This window comes from Passer montanus, unplaced genomic scaffold, assembly GCF_014805655.1.
Source record: "Passer montanus isolate IOZ18808 unplaced genomic scaffold, ASM1480565v1 scaffold17, whole genome shotgun sequence".
Taxonomy (NCBI): domain Eukaryota; kingdom Metazoa; phylum Chordata; class Aves; order Passeriformes; family Passeridae; genus Passer; species Passer montanus.
In genome coordinates this window covers 1,700,413-1,715,100 of record NW_024364270.1, presented here as the reverse complement: position 1 = coordinate 1,715,100, position 14,688 = coordinate 1,700,413, and the positions used below count along the sequence as shown (strand labels likewise).

Sequence of the window (14,688 nt, the reverse complement as noted above, 5' to 3'; positions counted from 1 at the left end):
GGCTGGATCATGCTTTTGCAGATGATTTTGCATTTAGTTATAGTCCCAGAAGTTCATGTTCATTGTCTGAGGGTTTTGGAACATAAAGAGAGGACTATAATAGAGGGTTTGATCCTGCCAAATTTTAAAGTATGCTTTCTCCCTTTCAAAGGTGCTGCCTTTCCACCAGCTTAACATTTTTTTGGTGCTTGTTCTCTGATGACAGGCAGTCTTACTGCCTCTGAATACTTGTCACTGCCATGCAAAGCCATTTGCCATGCAGCTACATCTCCCCTCTGCCTTTTCTCTTACCTCGCAGGGAAGCACAATGGGAGACACTTGGAGACAGTACAAAATTGCAGTTGAGGCATTTGTTTCTTATTATATTTGCCCTTCCCAGGAACACAAGTGGCAGCTTGCCATGAATTAGGTCTGCTCAATAATTCAGTCCCCGAGTAATCAGAAGACAGCAGTCAGAGCTGTGATGGATAACAACATGTCAGTGCTGGGTCTCCCCAGCCTATCACCAGCCCCTGTGACCATCAGTCACGATATTCTACTTACCTGCATACCTCCACTGACAAACTTGCATTAAACTCATGGTTCATTTCCTGTCAGCAGATCCTCCATGACCTGGGTTCTGCAGAGATGTGCCAATTGGTTCTTCTTAGGCAAGAGCTGACCTAAGGCAAGGTAGGAGTGTTGGGTCAAACTTTCTCAGTTGTAGAAAACTGCAATGACTTCCTTGTAAGCTGAGAAACTTGGCCAAAATTTAACAAAGCTCTGTTGTTTTGATAATAGATAAAGATGTTGTATACTCTGAAAATATCACTGTGTTTGTAACAGTCAGATTTGGTCTCCAGCGGTCTTCAAAATCCATATCATCTCAGTCACAGCACTTCCTAAGTCAGGATTCCCACTGTGGGAAAAGAGATTTGTCAGATCATGAAACTACAAGCAACTGGCTTAAGAATTATACAAGCTTTTGTTATCTTAAACCTCCTGCTTTTGTTGTGCATGCTTTCTCATTGTATTTCTTTAGGAAGAGAGAATACAACCTACAAAGTTAATGAGAGAAGATGCACAGTCAGTTATATCCTCAAACTCTTTTAAAATGAGCATGGTGGTGGTGGGATGACTTTGAGTGCAAGGGCATCAGGCTATGGTTGGTGCCTGGAAGTTCAATACCCAGCTCCCATCAGTGGTGCTTTCTTCCTAGGATCAGCAAGATCCCTGTGACTTTGCTTGCTAACAACTTGTGTGCTACAGTGGATACTTTCTGACTCGCAAGCCTGGTATAGCTCATACTTGAATGTCCTGAAGAGATTATTTTGGATTGTCTGTCCAAAACTACCACGGGGAAACTGCTGGATGAAGGTAAGTTTTAGACATTTCCAAAAACAAAGGATGACAATGTTAAACCACTCTGAGTCACATAGACCTGTTTCAGGAACCTATATTGACATTGTTTGTGGTAATTTCTTCAGTGCATGCTTTTATTTTAATTTTTCATAGGCTTTATGGAATGGGAGTTTAACAAGACTCATGCATTTGGCTCTTAGTTGGACTAGCTGGAAACATGAATTCTACCTTGCAAAACATTTTGCGGTGTTAACAGTTATTTTAGTCACACTGATGATCAAAAGGCTTTTGAAAGTTTCCAGAAAAAATTCAGGGAAAAGAGAAAAAGTGTTTATTAAGGCATTTACTCACCTGGCAAGGGGGAATAAAACTCAAGTGAGGCTCAGTCTTGTGCATTATCAGTCTCATTATCAGCCTCTTTCTCCATCTCATAAGAAATATAAGTCTGAATTCCAAGATGTTACTAAAAAAATTTAGTAAAACTACTGTTATATTTCCTAGAATAGTTTTGGTTTCAGTGAAACAGCATGCAGCTTTTAATAAGATTGTCAGGAAAAAAGGAGGTGCCTTGGTGAGGCTGCATGATGGTTCACAAAATCCTGGAGATTTGATGGTTGTCCATTGATCCATCGCTTTTATAAATGTGCTAAAAAGATGGTAACTTGACTCAAACTCATCAATCCCATTCATGTTTACACCCACTCCCTGGTGCCGGAGTTTTACCTAGCATTTAGCTGAAATTTTTCAGGAATGCAATTATTCAACAGCTTCCTTACTCTAGACTGGCCATCTCCTTATATTCTTGTCCTTTTATTTTTCTTCTAAAATATTCTGACTGCAACACCTTTTTCCTAATATTTCATTGAATGAAACAATGTGACTAAGTAGAGTGATAAGAGAGCCCAAGAATTACACCTTTCTTCTGACCAGCCCTGAGCATATCCTCCTACTGTAATTTCCTCTTTGTCTTGGGAAATTCCCCTTTGGGGGGAATGCTGGGTGTAGACATTTTCAGAAAATGCTGTCAGCACAACTCCTGCAGAGCTGCAGGAGGAAGGGAGGGGACCGGGGGAGTGTGGTAGGGGCCCAAGCATTTTTGGTAAAAGAGTCAAAGCATAGAGTTGCAGTATCAGCAGTGAGGTGATTGTCAACTACAGGAAAAATGTTTCCATTTCCTACCACAGGTCACAACACTTAATAGAATCATCAATACAAACACTACTAAAGACCAAATCAGCCCAATATGCAACGCTAGTCTGGGGTCATCTACAACAAATCCCACTTGCCTGGACCAGCAGAAAGGCCCAGAACTCAATGAGTAAGATTCCTGAACAGAGCAGAAGAGGAGAACTTCCCTATTGAGCGGAAAGGATGCAGGGACAAAAATGCTGAGGTGCAGGCTGAGAGCAGTGCTGTGGGGGATGGCTCTCTCAACACACACCAGTATGAGGAGGTGCAGCAAAGCCTGCTCGTGAAGACTGACTGTGTTAGCTGCCACACAGCTGCCTCATGTAAGATTCAGCTCAGAGCTGGAGTACCTGCACTGAAGGGTTTGCACAGAGATGTCAACACCTGAGCTCAAAGGGTGACTCAGTTGCCTCCACGGAGACTTCTCATGTTGCTTGAGATGCTACAGGAAATCTGAGACACCTACAAGGAGGTGGCAGATGCAACACAGGACCTCCCAGTACAGCACATCGAGACCTGAAATAACATCCTGAAGCATCCAGTTTGGCACTCAGAAACTGGATCATGTCCAAGGTTATTTAACTTCCCAGTACAGTCAAGGGATTCTAGGAAATAATTTGGTTTGCCAAGAATTAAACTAATGTCATGGCCAGGTTGACTGTACTGATAAGATTTCCATTACGGGCACCATAGCATCCAGCTGATATGAAGACGACTAAATGTAGATATTCCAGTCTTCTAGTCCTCAATCAAGAAAAGAAAAATAAAAAATCTGTTCATGTCAAAAGCACACTGCCACCTCAAGCTAAGCTCTTGCTAGTAGCCTGCTCCACAGCAGCAAGGCCAAAAATGTCCTGATGTTTATTACTGTTGCTGTTGACTCCATTGTGCCTCAACAGGCAGGTTGCTACCAGGGTATTTAAAAGTCAAATCAAAGGATAATCAAGGGAAATTAACTCTCTGCAAACAATAGACCTGGGCTGGTCTTCTTGAATGTGCTGAACTACTCTTTTTTCAGTATGGCCCAAGCACTGCATGAGGAGTTGGATAAAATATTAATTTTGAATGGCTGTAGACCTCCTCCAGCAGGACCAGGTTCCAGTGAGCCATCTGAGTGTGGCACAAAGGGGCTCAGTGATGCTCCTAATCCACTCCTTGTGCTGATTGAAGAAAGCACCTGATGGTCTGGAACCCTATCCATGCCTTGTTGGCCAAAGCATGTCTCACTCCACATGTGTTTTGCGCACATCAATGCTATCACTAAGATATTTTCTGAAGGACTACTCCCTCCTCTTAGCCTAGGGCTTCTGAACATGATAACTTCTTTCCACCTTAGAAACTAGATTCTATCCTACTGATACCCTAATTTTCGCTAAGCTACTTCTCACCTTTTCTCCTCTACATGCTTGCCCAGGAGCTGCAGTCTGAACCAGCACAGTGTTTTTTAAACAAGTCTCTGTTTTGGAAGAAGAAGAGAGGATGGAGTACAAGTTGTTCCAGGAAGCATAGGCTTGATTTGAGTCTGCAATGGCAAAATACTAGTTCCCTGTGAAGTAATAAAAGGGTATTTTAAAGAAACTCCTCTTGGCAGGGCTGTAAGCTGATTTATGAAGGCAGGTGTCAAGTGACTGTGAAACTGCTGGAGCCATGGCAAAGCATATTTTATTGTTGCTTTTGTGTTTTTGTATCATTTCTAAAAATCCCCAAACCAGTCTAAGCAGAAGTACTGTGCTAATAGGGTGTTTAAATGGATTTGAGGGAGTTCAGGATTTCTGTGTAATTCCAAGGCGTGACAAGCCAGAAAACTTGCCAGTTTTATATAGTGACTCTGAAAGCCAGTATAAAGTTCAGCAAACAGTGAATGTGCTCAGCAACGGAGATGAAAAATCCATTGTTAAGCAGTTGCTGCACCTGCTGCAGTGACATGTTTTCCTTATAATGTTCTTATGTTGGCTGGGCCCATGACTTATGCACATGAAGAGGGGTCATGGTACCTCTTTCTAAATGTTTGCATGGGATGATGGAGGTTTCTGTGATTCAGGCAGTGAAAACTGACTGTATTACATTTCCAAATGATGTCTGAGCCCCTTTTGCCAAGGTGAAAACAATTCTGCAAAGAGTAGGGCAACACAGCAACCATTCTTAATGTCAGCAATGCCACTTTGTTTATTTATCCTAAATGGAGGTTCTTTACAACATTTTATGCTACTATAACACACATACTTTCCTATAGGTGCTCTGCATGTGTTGGGCATAAATCTGATGCTCTCACCACAGATTCTGCATTCCATGGGCATGTTGTTTACAGCCACACATGTGCCCTTCTCTGGCCAGGACAGATGTGGGAGCCAGCTGCAGACAAGTAAAGCTGCTGTTAGTGCACACTGGGGCTGTTCCCTGTGAGGCTGTGCCATGCCAAGGGGGGCATCCAGTCCTGTGCTGGCAGGCAGAGATGCCCTGGCTGGGCTTGTATGTAACCTTGGGTAAAAGGAATCTGGTCACATGTGCTATCCTTCCTTTACAGATCCCTCCCCTGAGCCAGCATGAGAAAAATCACATCTAAGGTGTATTTTGAGAGTGGGGAGCTTTGTAAGGGGGGAGCTTTGTAAGAGGGGAGCTGTGTAAGCAGCTGACAGTCACCTGTCAGTCACCTGCCTTTGTTCTGCTCACATGGAGTGCAGAGGGGTCTGCCAGGAACACTGCCCAGTCCAGGGTAGTTCAGCCTGCCTGCTAGCTGAGGGGGAATGAAGGCAGGGGATGTGGGGTGAGGTGAGCTGGCTTGCTGCAGGAGGACATTTCTTGCTGCCATCCTGATGAACAATTACAGGCTCTACCCATCACCACACTGGGAGGTAAAACTGGCAACTTGTGACTTTGCAGGAGTATTTCTTAAAGAAGACTGTTGTTCCTGCCTTAGCAAAACTCATCCTATCATTCCACTGGTCTTTCCAAAAAAACATGTGTAAGACAAGGCTGTCAGCTATATAAACTGCTGGACTACTTGCAAAATAAAAAAGCTCTACTTTTTCCTCAGCTCAAGCATAAGCTTTTCCTGCAACCTCTCCCTGCCCTACAAACCATCAGACACTCTGCCTTTTTTCATGAGGTCTACAGCCTGCTTTTTAGAGCTACAAGATCAGCATCATTGGCATGAATATTCAGAAATAAACTAGGCAGGTGTTTGGGTTATGACAATCTCAGCTGCAAAATTTCTGGCCTGTGGCAGTGGAATGATCTCAATCCTCAAATCCTCACTATATTCTGATTGCAGCTTTAAATGTGCTCTTTTTTCTTTATGCAATGGAGTCTTTTTCAAAGGAATGACTCCATAATAAATAATAAATATATAAATTTAAATATTGCGTGCATGCCTGAAAACCATAGCACAGAGGACTGAGAGGAAATATTCTGGGTTGGAAAATCTTTTGCTGCACGAGTCAGCTATCCAGATAATGGATCCTTAGAAGTATGTAGGACAAATAGCTCTATGAACCATCTGGGACTCACTCAGCAGTGGGAAAAAGACTGTTAGGCTTGCAAGATCAGCACGCAAGAGTGATTGCTGATCAGTCACTGCTGCTTTGCAGAGAAAAGAAAGGCTTTAGCATTTAAGCTATTAATAGTTTTTACCTAGTCCAAGTGTTGCAAGATGCATTAATTTCCCCAGACCATAAATTAAAAATTTGTTAGACACTTTTTCAGATTGCGGTTTTATAATAGGCTTAATTTTTATTCACTTGTTCCCGTGTTTTTCATCTGCCAGCATTAAGTTCTGTGAAGTGCCTGGCTGAGCCATATCTGGTTTGAAAACTAACCACGTATAAAACACAGCAAAACTCCTTGTCAGATCATCATTTCCTGACTCAACTCATCCCACAGCTAAAGGGACACTGCTGCAGGAACAAAAGGGTACAAGGGGCTGGCATGAGGTTTTTTGGTGTCAGCATCCACTAAGGCCATTTTATGCTGATTGTGGGAGCTTAACCTAGTTGGGCTGGATGCTTTTCTTCAATTTCATATCACACTGAAATGAAATAATAGTTAAAAAACCAGTTATTATTTTAATTGATTACCAAAGTGTTATTTCAGTCTAAATCTAGTTTGTGATTGCTTCTAGGGAAAAATGCCTATTACTTCCAGAGAAAAAGCAAAGATGACAAAGAACAATAAAATAGTTAATGATTTCACAATCAGGCAGGTGAGATTTTGTACATTGCCCCCATAAGGTTGCAATTTTCAATTACATACTGATATATTTAACAATGGTTAACTAAGTGGCTAACTAGAGGTCTAAAGGCACAGCATCTTGCAGAGACTTTCGTGTCCCATGCTAATTTGGCTCGGTCTGAGAATCAGACTGAAGACATTAATGTTTGGAAACACTTAAAAAAACTCACCTCTGGTAAACTGGGAATGGAATTCAGCTCCAAATAAAGGAACCTGCTTGTGGGTGTAGGTGTGAGTCTATCTGAGCTCTGTATGTCCAGGCTGTCTTCCCACCTTGCAGAGGTGGGTGGTTTGGTTGCAGGAAGGAGTTATCATGTGGAATACACAGGGTGCAGTGAGCTGCCAATGGGTCCAGTGGCTCTGACATAGGATCTTCAGGATCTGTGCCCTCTGCCATGTGGGGACTGGGGTTTATACAGCAGAGCTAGAAACGTCTGCTCACATATCTAAATCCTTCCACTAGCACAAAGTCAGCCTGGTTCAGCTGGCTGCCCACCAGAAGCAGGTTCAGCTGCCCATACACAAGTACCTAGTGCTATTCAAGGCACTTTCTAGCACCCAGAACACTGCATGAGGTTGGCAGATGTGACACAGGACGTCTAGGAAACCTCACTCTACCCCTGAGGTAGCAATGTGACGGTAGGTGAGACTTCACATGGTGCTGAATGTCTTTACTGCTTTGAAGCAGTAAAGGCAACTCCCAGAACTGGCTTTCCCTCCATTCACAGGCTATGATGAGAATACTGTCATGCTAGACTGGATTTTGGCATTGCAGCTCAAATTCAAGCTTCTGGCTACGCTTCTTGGTGTAAGGTGCTTCTTGATGCCAGCCAGGGCATCACAAGCAATTTGTTAGGAAATGGGGATGTTAATGACATGGTAATGATTAGCGTATTAATTAGCTGCTGTCTTGCCTAGGTTCAAAATACCAGGCCTTGCTAGGCTCTGATTCTGCTGTCCTGCATGCCAACGTAATGCCTGGACTTGAGAGGGGTCATTAGACTGGGCAATGAGGTTCAGTGGGGGATGTCACAGGACTGATCTCCCAGCACCCTTCTTCCTGGCAGCACCCAGCCCTTGAGCCAAGCCACCCTCCTCCTGCAGATGTCAGCCAGTGACACACAGCTTTATCTTGAACAATGGTCCTTCCAGAAGTATTTCAACAGCTGGAAGAGCTGACCATCTGCCCATGAAAACTCTCCTTCTGGAAGCAGTAAAGATGGACCAAAAGTAGTATGAGTGCTCTGCTCTCTTTAATGAGTTGCACCACTAATGCAGTGGTGAAAATGCTGTGCAGTGTGTGCCATGCAATGTAGTCCAGTGTGCTCGGAACTGCTCTCTCCGAGGCATGACACAAAAACTCAGGTCACCTTTGGCAGGAGATTAATTAAAAGAGCATGGTATTGAAAAAAAAGGAGAGGGGATAGTTAGCAGAAATACACCTTTTTGCAGGGAAGGCTAATGATTAGCTCACAAATTATTCAAAGCATGTGTATGTCAACTATGAACCAAAAAAGTAAGATGAAAGCACCAAGGAGAGAAATTGGCTGAGCAGAACTGATCAGCATGTGGGAGTAAGATGTGCTTACAAGCCTAGGAAATCTTTAACAAAGCAAAACCCAACACTACAGAAATTTAGTTAGCACAGTCTTCTGATGATTTCTGCCCTTTGCTAAGTGCCTAAAGACCAGTCACGGGATATTCACCTTACTTTAATATGGAAGACAAAGGTATTTTCAGACCCTCTCTTCACAAAGCAAAACCCAACACTACAGAAATTTAGTTAGCACAGTCTTCTGATGCTTTCTGCCCTTTGTAAAGTGCCTAAAGACCAATTGCGGGATATTCACTTCACCTTAATATAGAAATGTATTTTCAGACCCTGAAAATACATTTCTTCATAGAGTTGAAGCAGAAGGAGAGGGAAAGCACAATACTGTGCACAACATGGGAGTAGGGAGAGTAACCAGGGGGAGGTCCTGGGCAGGGATGCACAATGTAGGAACAGGATACTGGAGCATCACCAGTCAGCAGTAAGGCCACAAGGGAGCACTTACACAGCAGCCTCACGTGGGAGCAGAGGAAACTGAGAATCCATAATCACCCCAGACACAGCTCCAGAGGAGCAGAACTGGCTGTGTTGAAAGCCAGCCCAGTTATTGTGAGCCACAGTGACAAAGGCCATTTATTTTAGTGTATCATTAGTGTATCATTTATTTTAGTGTATCATTCTTTACATGACATGGGAGACTCCAGCCAAGATCTGGGGACTGGGCTGCCACAGTGTCAACCACATCATGAGCTCTATCTTGCCTTTCTTCATTGACTTTTAGTTTGTTTTTTGGGGTGGTAGCAGAATTACCAATGATTCCAATACTGAAAATAAATCCTGAATAATTCAGTCATCCTGTTTTTTATTTCTCATTCAACACACAAACACTCCTTTTTTCCAAAATTAGGGACTTTAGAAGACATGCATGCACAGTTGCTCAACTGTGGAGTCCAGACAGTTTATTTTATTCTAGGGGAAAAAGGGTAAGCTCAGTATATCAGATAGAGAAAATGACCTTCATACCAAATGCTGTAGGAATCAGAGCTCAACAGATTTGAGGTAAGTTTATAAACACACTTTCCCAACTGCTCCAGTCTGATGGCTGCACGCTGACCTCTGCTTTTCACTTGTTCTCATAGTGTTGAAGCTAATGGGTAATACAACACATCACACAGGATGCTATGAATCCAGGTTTCTGAATTCTCTCATGACACTGGGACACTGTCACTGTCAGATTTACTGAACCATAAAGAGTAGGGAGACAGGTGTCAGCCCAGGTACTTTTTGATGGAAAACAGTGCTGGAGCAATGCTGGGGAACACAAACACCTGGCTGTGCTGCTTTGTTTTAGTACAACCTGGCACACACTCAGTCTTCATCATGCCCACTTGGACCTCCATTTAAAGCCCCACTTTGGTTTTAATATTTTTCCTGTGTTTGAAATCCCTGTTTTTCCTTTGGTGTTTGAAGTAAGATGCAAGCCAGCACCAATGGCACCTGACCAGTCAAGGAAGTACAAGGCCACTGAAACACAGGCAGGACAGCCTGAAGTGCCTCCCTCAGGCTATGCTTCCTCACAACCTGGGGAGGGAGAGGCTTATCCTGCCCCCAGGATGCCTTGTCCTGCCACCAGCTCCAGTAAGCTCAGCAGCAAAAGTGAGATGCTCTTGGTAAGAACTGAATTGTGCTTAGCTGGGAATGATTGTTTCTCTGGTGGAGCTTGAAGGGAAAGAAGAGGGATTTATATCTGATATTGCTTTGGACTGATACAGTTAACCTCCAGAACTGGCTCAATGCTTCTTGCTCCTACTCACTATTTGTGCTGTGTGAGGAGCTGCATGGTAACTCTGTGCTTTCCCTCTTGTGACTGGGAAACAAACATTTATTGGAAGAGAATAACGAATGGTGAATCATTTCATTTCAGGCATGAATTCTTAGATGAATGATCATTCGTGCTAAAATTAGAAATGCTCACAAGGGCAAAGCAAATGTGCAGGAATTGTCCAAATAGTTTCCAATAAGAAATATAACGAATTGGAATAGCTAAACATTGCACTTTTATTGGTTAAAAATTTATATTAGGTAATATTTTTATGTCATGCAACATTACTATCCTAAAATGATTTAGGTACTAAGTGCTATATATTTCCCTCCTTCTTACAAAAATGATTTATGGTTTGTATAGCAACAGCAGTACTCTTCCAGGTATTAAAGTGTGGGACTCAGCCCATATGTGCTTTTAATTTGGAATTAATAAATAGTATTTATTGCATCTAAAATAGCAGAATTACATTGTTTTGAAATCATCAGCACATTATATCAGGCAGGACAGTCTGGAAGTTCCTGGAGGCAATTCATAGCTCGAGGCTGGCTCTGTTATGCATGCTCCCATTACTTTCAGTGGAGTGGCAGCTAAAGAATACCACACAGCATGTCCTAAGACCACATGAGGGTCATCACAGCATCAAAGTGGTTAAGTATTCATTTATAGCCTCCTTAGAATCTAAGTATTCCCAGACCAGACATATAACATTTTTAGCAGGATACTGTATTCCTCTCCACAGATTATTCTCTTTGCTTTTAAATACCTTAGCCTGCATTTTCAGACAGTATCAAATTATCCTGTGAAACTGTAAGGATGCGAAAACACATAAACTTTTTGGACACCCACAGAAACACACATTTACATATTTTTTCTTGTGTAAGTGGGATGATATTTGCAAATAAGATCCTAATCAGCATTGAGTGGGTCTGCTGTCTCCTTGTTGCAGATGGACCCAAGGCAGGTGTTGCTGCTGTGTCAGGTACCTCAGCCAACTGGCTGAAGACACCAGGAGTTTAGTCTTCAAATTGCATAAAAATATCTTACACATAGAGTGCTGAGAGTCTGGATTCTTGCAGAACAAGCACTTAGGTGGAACACCTTTGTAGGCTGCTGTGCAGAAGAGATAGGAGAGCTGGCTGTGGCTTTTATTAATCAGGATTTTTCCTCCTAGACATTTGACCCTTATGGAATACAGCATGTTCATCCAGAGGGTGTACAATTGCTGGGGGAAAATTCCTTGGCACCCACTGCCATTTAAAGAAAAAAGGCTGTGCTGGATTTGGAAATGTATATGTGTGTAGATCATCCTGCTGGAGCACCAAGGAACCAAAGCTGCAGCATGTGCAACCCAATTCCTCTTGGCAATGGGCCTGACAGATTTTTGTAGCTCGAGAAGACCATACATTCAGATATGATATTTTAGGAGTCAGTCTTTCCTCAGAGCTGTGCTGGCATTAACCTCTTGCCTACAGACGACTCCCCCAATCTCGTAGCTGAATTTAGACCAGTGGCTTGCTCACTCTGACATTCTTGTCTCTATATTAACACTAGGAACCTGCCTGCATAAAAATATGCCTGCTTTGTGTGACAGCCTACTTAATTAAAGTGTTTCACAAAAGATACCTTGCCAATGAAGATCGGGTCAAAGTGGATATTGGAGAAGCAGACATCTTTTCTTCAGCTGAACTTTTCAGCCTCTGCTATGATCTGATAGAGTTAGCTCTTCCTTAGAGCATGCCTATCTCTTTAAATCCCAAATTTCACAGATGAAATCCAGCAGAAGTTCTTTGGTGTCAGGTTCCAGGCACAAGTTATGAAGGCTTCTTTGCAAACTCTTGTGCAGCTTGACCAAACCCTTCGCTTGTGCGGTCCTGCCTGCAGTTACAGAGCTCTTCACTCCCATGGGCAAAATGTGGTAGAATTCCCAGGTTGTGTAGGGCTGGAAGGGATTCCTTCCTGACACACCACAGGTTCAGCTGTGCACTGAGCTCCTCTGCAGAGGAAACATTGCTGGCCTAGGCCAAATGGAAGTGGGGCACTAAAGTCTGTGGCTGAATGGGAGAAAAGGATGGTGAAAGAAATAGCAGTGATGCAAAAACTGTGGTTACTTTGGCAAAGGTATGTTTTGTCTGACACTGATGGTACCTTTTCTCTGGATGAGACACTATGTAAAGGATGGGATTCTGCCTAGATAAAACAGAAATATCCCAACTTCCATGTCAAGACTGCAAAAAGGAGGCTCTTTGAGTGCCTGCTCCACTGTGATGCCTCACTTTGGGAAAAACATCAAGGCCATATTCTGCTGGAAAACCCTCTTCTGGTCTTCTTGCATGGTCTCCCTAAATTACCACTTCACTTAATGTCTTCATCTGTCCATTTAATATTTGTTTGACTGGATACAGTGAAGAGCAGAGACAGGCAGAAGATAGATTGCAAAGACTGAACAAGACACCTCTTCTGGTGCCCAGTTTCCTCAGATGAGTCTGCTGAATCATTTGCTCAGGATTTTTTAAACCAACATAGACGTACCCAAAATAAATTAGACCTCATAAGCCCTTTTGCCCTTTGTATCTCTGCAAAGCTTTCACATGTTACTCATTTGATTTTTCTGCTTTCAGTTTCAGTGTAATTTATAATCATAAGGAATATACAAATGGGTTCTCAGTGGTCAGCAGCGTAATTAAAGGTTGGTGAGATCTGCACTTCACTTTGCTGTGCTACTGTGTGCACTTCCTGTTAAGAGGCAGAGCACACAACATCTCCTGTGTCATCTAAGGCTGAAGAGTGACCTTAAACTCAGAAAAATCCATCAGACTATGGCAGAGTGTAAAAATGGTATTTTTATAAAAGGGATGCCTAAAATTTTCATGAAAGATTTACTTCCAAATTGCTTCTCCACCTGGAAAAGTTGCTAGGGAGATAAACATCCTATAGTTTGGGATTTTGTTAATTACTTTTGAAGCTGGACAATATTCAGGCACCTCTTCTTGTTCCCCCAAGAAGAAATGTGAGTCACATGTCTTCTTGTTGAGTTTAATCTTGAGCACAGTGCAACTGCCACAGGATGTCAATGTTAAAAGTACTTCTATGAAATTGAAGAAGGAACTTCATCAAGGTCACAATAAACTCAGCAAGACTGGCTGAAGCTACTGGGGACAGAGAAGTGATGACAGGGGAGGCTGTGGAGGAGTGAGGATTATTTGACAGAGGAAATTACACCTGAATTACAGGCCTTTTGATTAAATCTCAGGAGTACTCAATGGGAGTTTTTGAATTATCTGATCATGAGAACTTAGCCTGTTTCAAACCATCAAATCTGAGTTTCGTATAATTTTATATCAAAACTATGAGAGTTTCTTCATCAGCACACAAAATCACTAATTGATTAGTTGCTTCACAGAAACGGAAAACATGTTTTGAGAAAAGATGGCATCATTTTTCATTTTCTGGGGTTCATACTTTTCCTTAAAACATTGAATACCTTGCAAATAATGTGATTTTTTCTCTTTTCTTCCATATAACAAAAAGGATTGCTACATAATTTATCTTTGCTTTTCAGTCCTGTTTCCTAGAGCATCCTTCCCAGATGGGTTGAAGAGCATGAAGTTTGGCCCAGCATCACTTCAAACCTTTCCTGAAGTGTCCGGTTTCATGGAATGTTCTGAACTCAACTTCATGATCAATTTTGTTTCTTCTTTTCCATTTACTGTATTACTTAGGTCTGACCAATGTTGTTTATGTTTACATTTCCACAGGGTTTAGTGTACAAAACATAGTGTCCCTAATGCATTGAAAGCCTGTTAGCTGTGTTTTCCCTTCTACCTGTCTATGCTGAAGGCATATAAACAAACACACATTGCACATGCATATACAAGGCCAAAATAATATCATCCTTAATTATGGCTGTAGTGAAGCAAACTTCTCAAAGCTGCCACTGTATTTTTTTTCCTAATCAAATATTAAACAATTTAATTTTGAAGAAGAGGGATCATATTTCAAACTTTGCCTTCTAGAACTGACTCAATAAAATTTTAATAAGCTGCAGGTTTTTTTAAGAGAACAGACTCCAAAGCTGGGTGTGAATTGCATTTGTGTTTTTGTTGGGTCTGTTTTTTCTACAAGTGCAGGTGTCTCCAGCATTCACTTTCTATTTTGCTTTTATCTGCATTTTGTGCTCATTATCAAAATACACCTTAGAATCTTCCCAATTTTCTTTAAAGCCCCATCCCTTGGGTGCACCTGACGAGCCCTCTTCACCCTCTAATTTAGCTGTTTAAATTCATGTTCAGCTTGAAATGCAAGTAAATAAATTCTGGGCACTACTCCTATTTGGCATTGGAAAAGACCCACAGGGCAAACTGGAAATCTCCCAGGTGCCACCAGCTGGGGTTTGCACAGGAGCAGCTCCAGCAAGCTGGAGGTGCCCTGGGAAGAGACGCCAGCAGTTTTCTTGGTGGCTGGGCCACCTCTGTCCATCAGCCACCGATGGATGCAAGGACAGCAGCAGGGGTGTTCCCAGAGCAGTTTGTGCCCAGCTCCCAGGGGCTCAGCCACA

The 14,688-nt window shown here is 42.4% G+C and overlaps 1 long non-coding RNA gene across 2 annotated transcripts; it reads right to left on the bottom strand.

Moving 5' to 3' along the window:
- Nucleotides 1-299: 299 nt before the first annotated feature.
- LOC120499906 lies at nucleotides 300-11,272 on the bottom strand. Of its 2 annotated transcripts, none has more exons than XR_005626993.1 (3): nucleotides 11,178-11,272; nucleotides 544-662; nucleotides 300-458 (listed from the first exon to the last, which is right to left on the bottom strand). It is a non-coding gene; the product is annotated as an uncharacterized LOC120499906 (long non-coding RNA). The 2 variants fall into 2 exon arrangements; XR_005626992.1 differs by having other exon boundaries at nucleotides 544-898; nucleotides 11,178-11,244.
- Nucleotides 11,273-14,688: the final 3,416 nt, after the last annotated feature.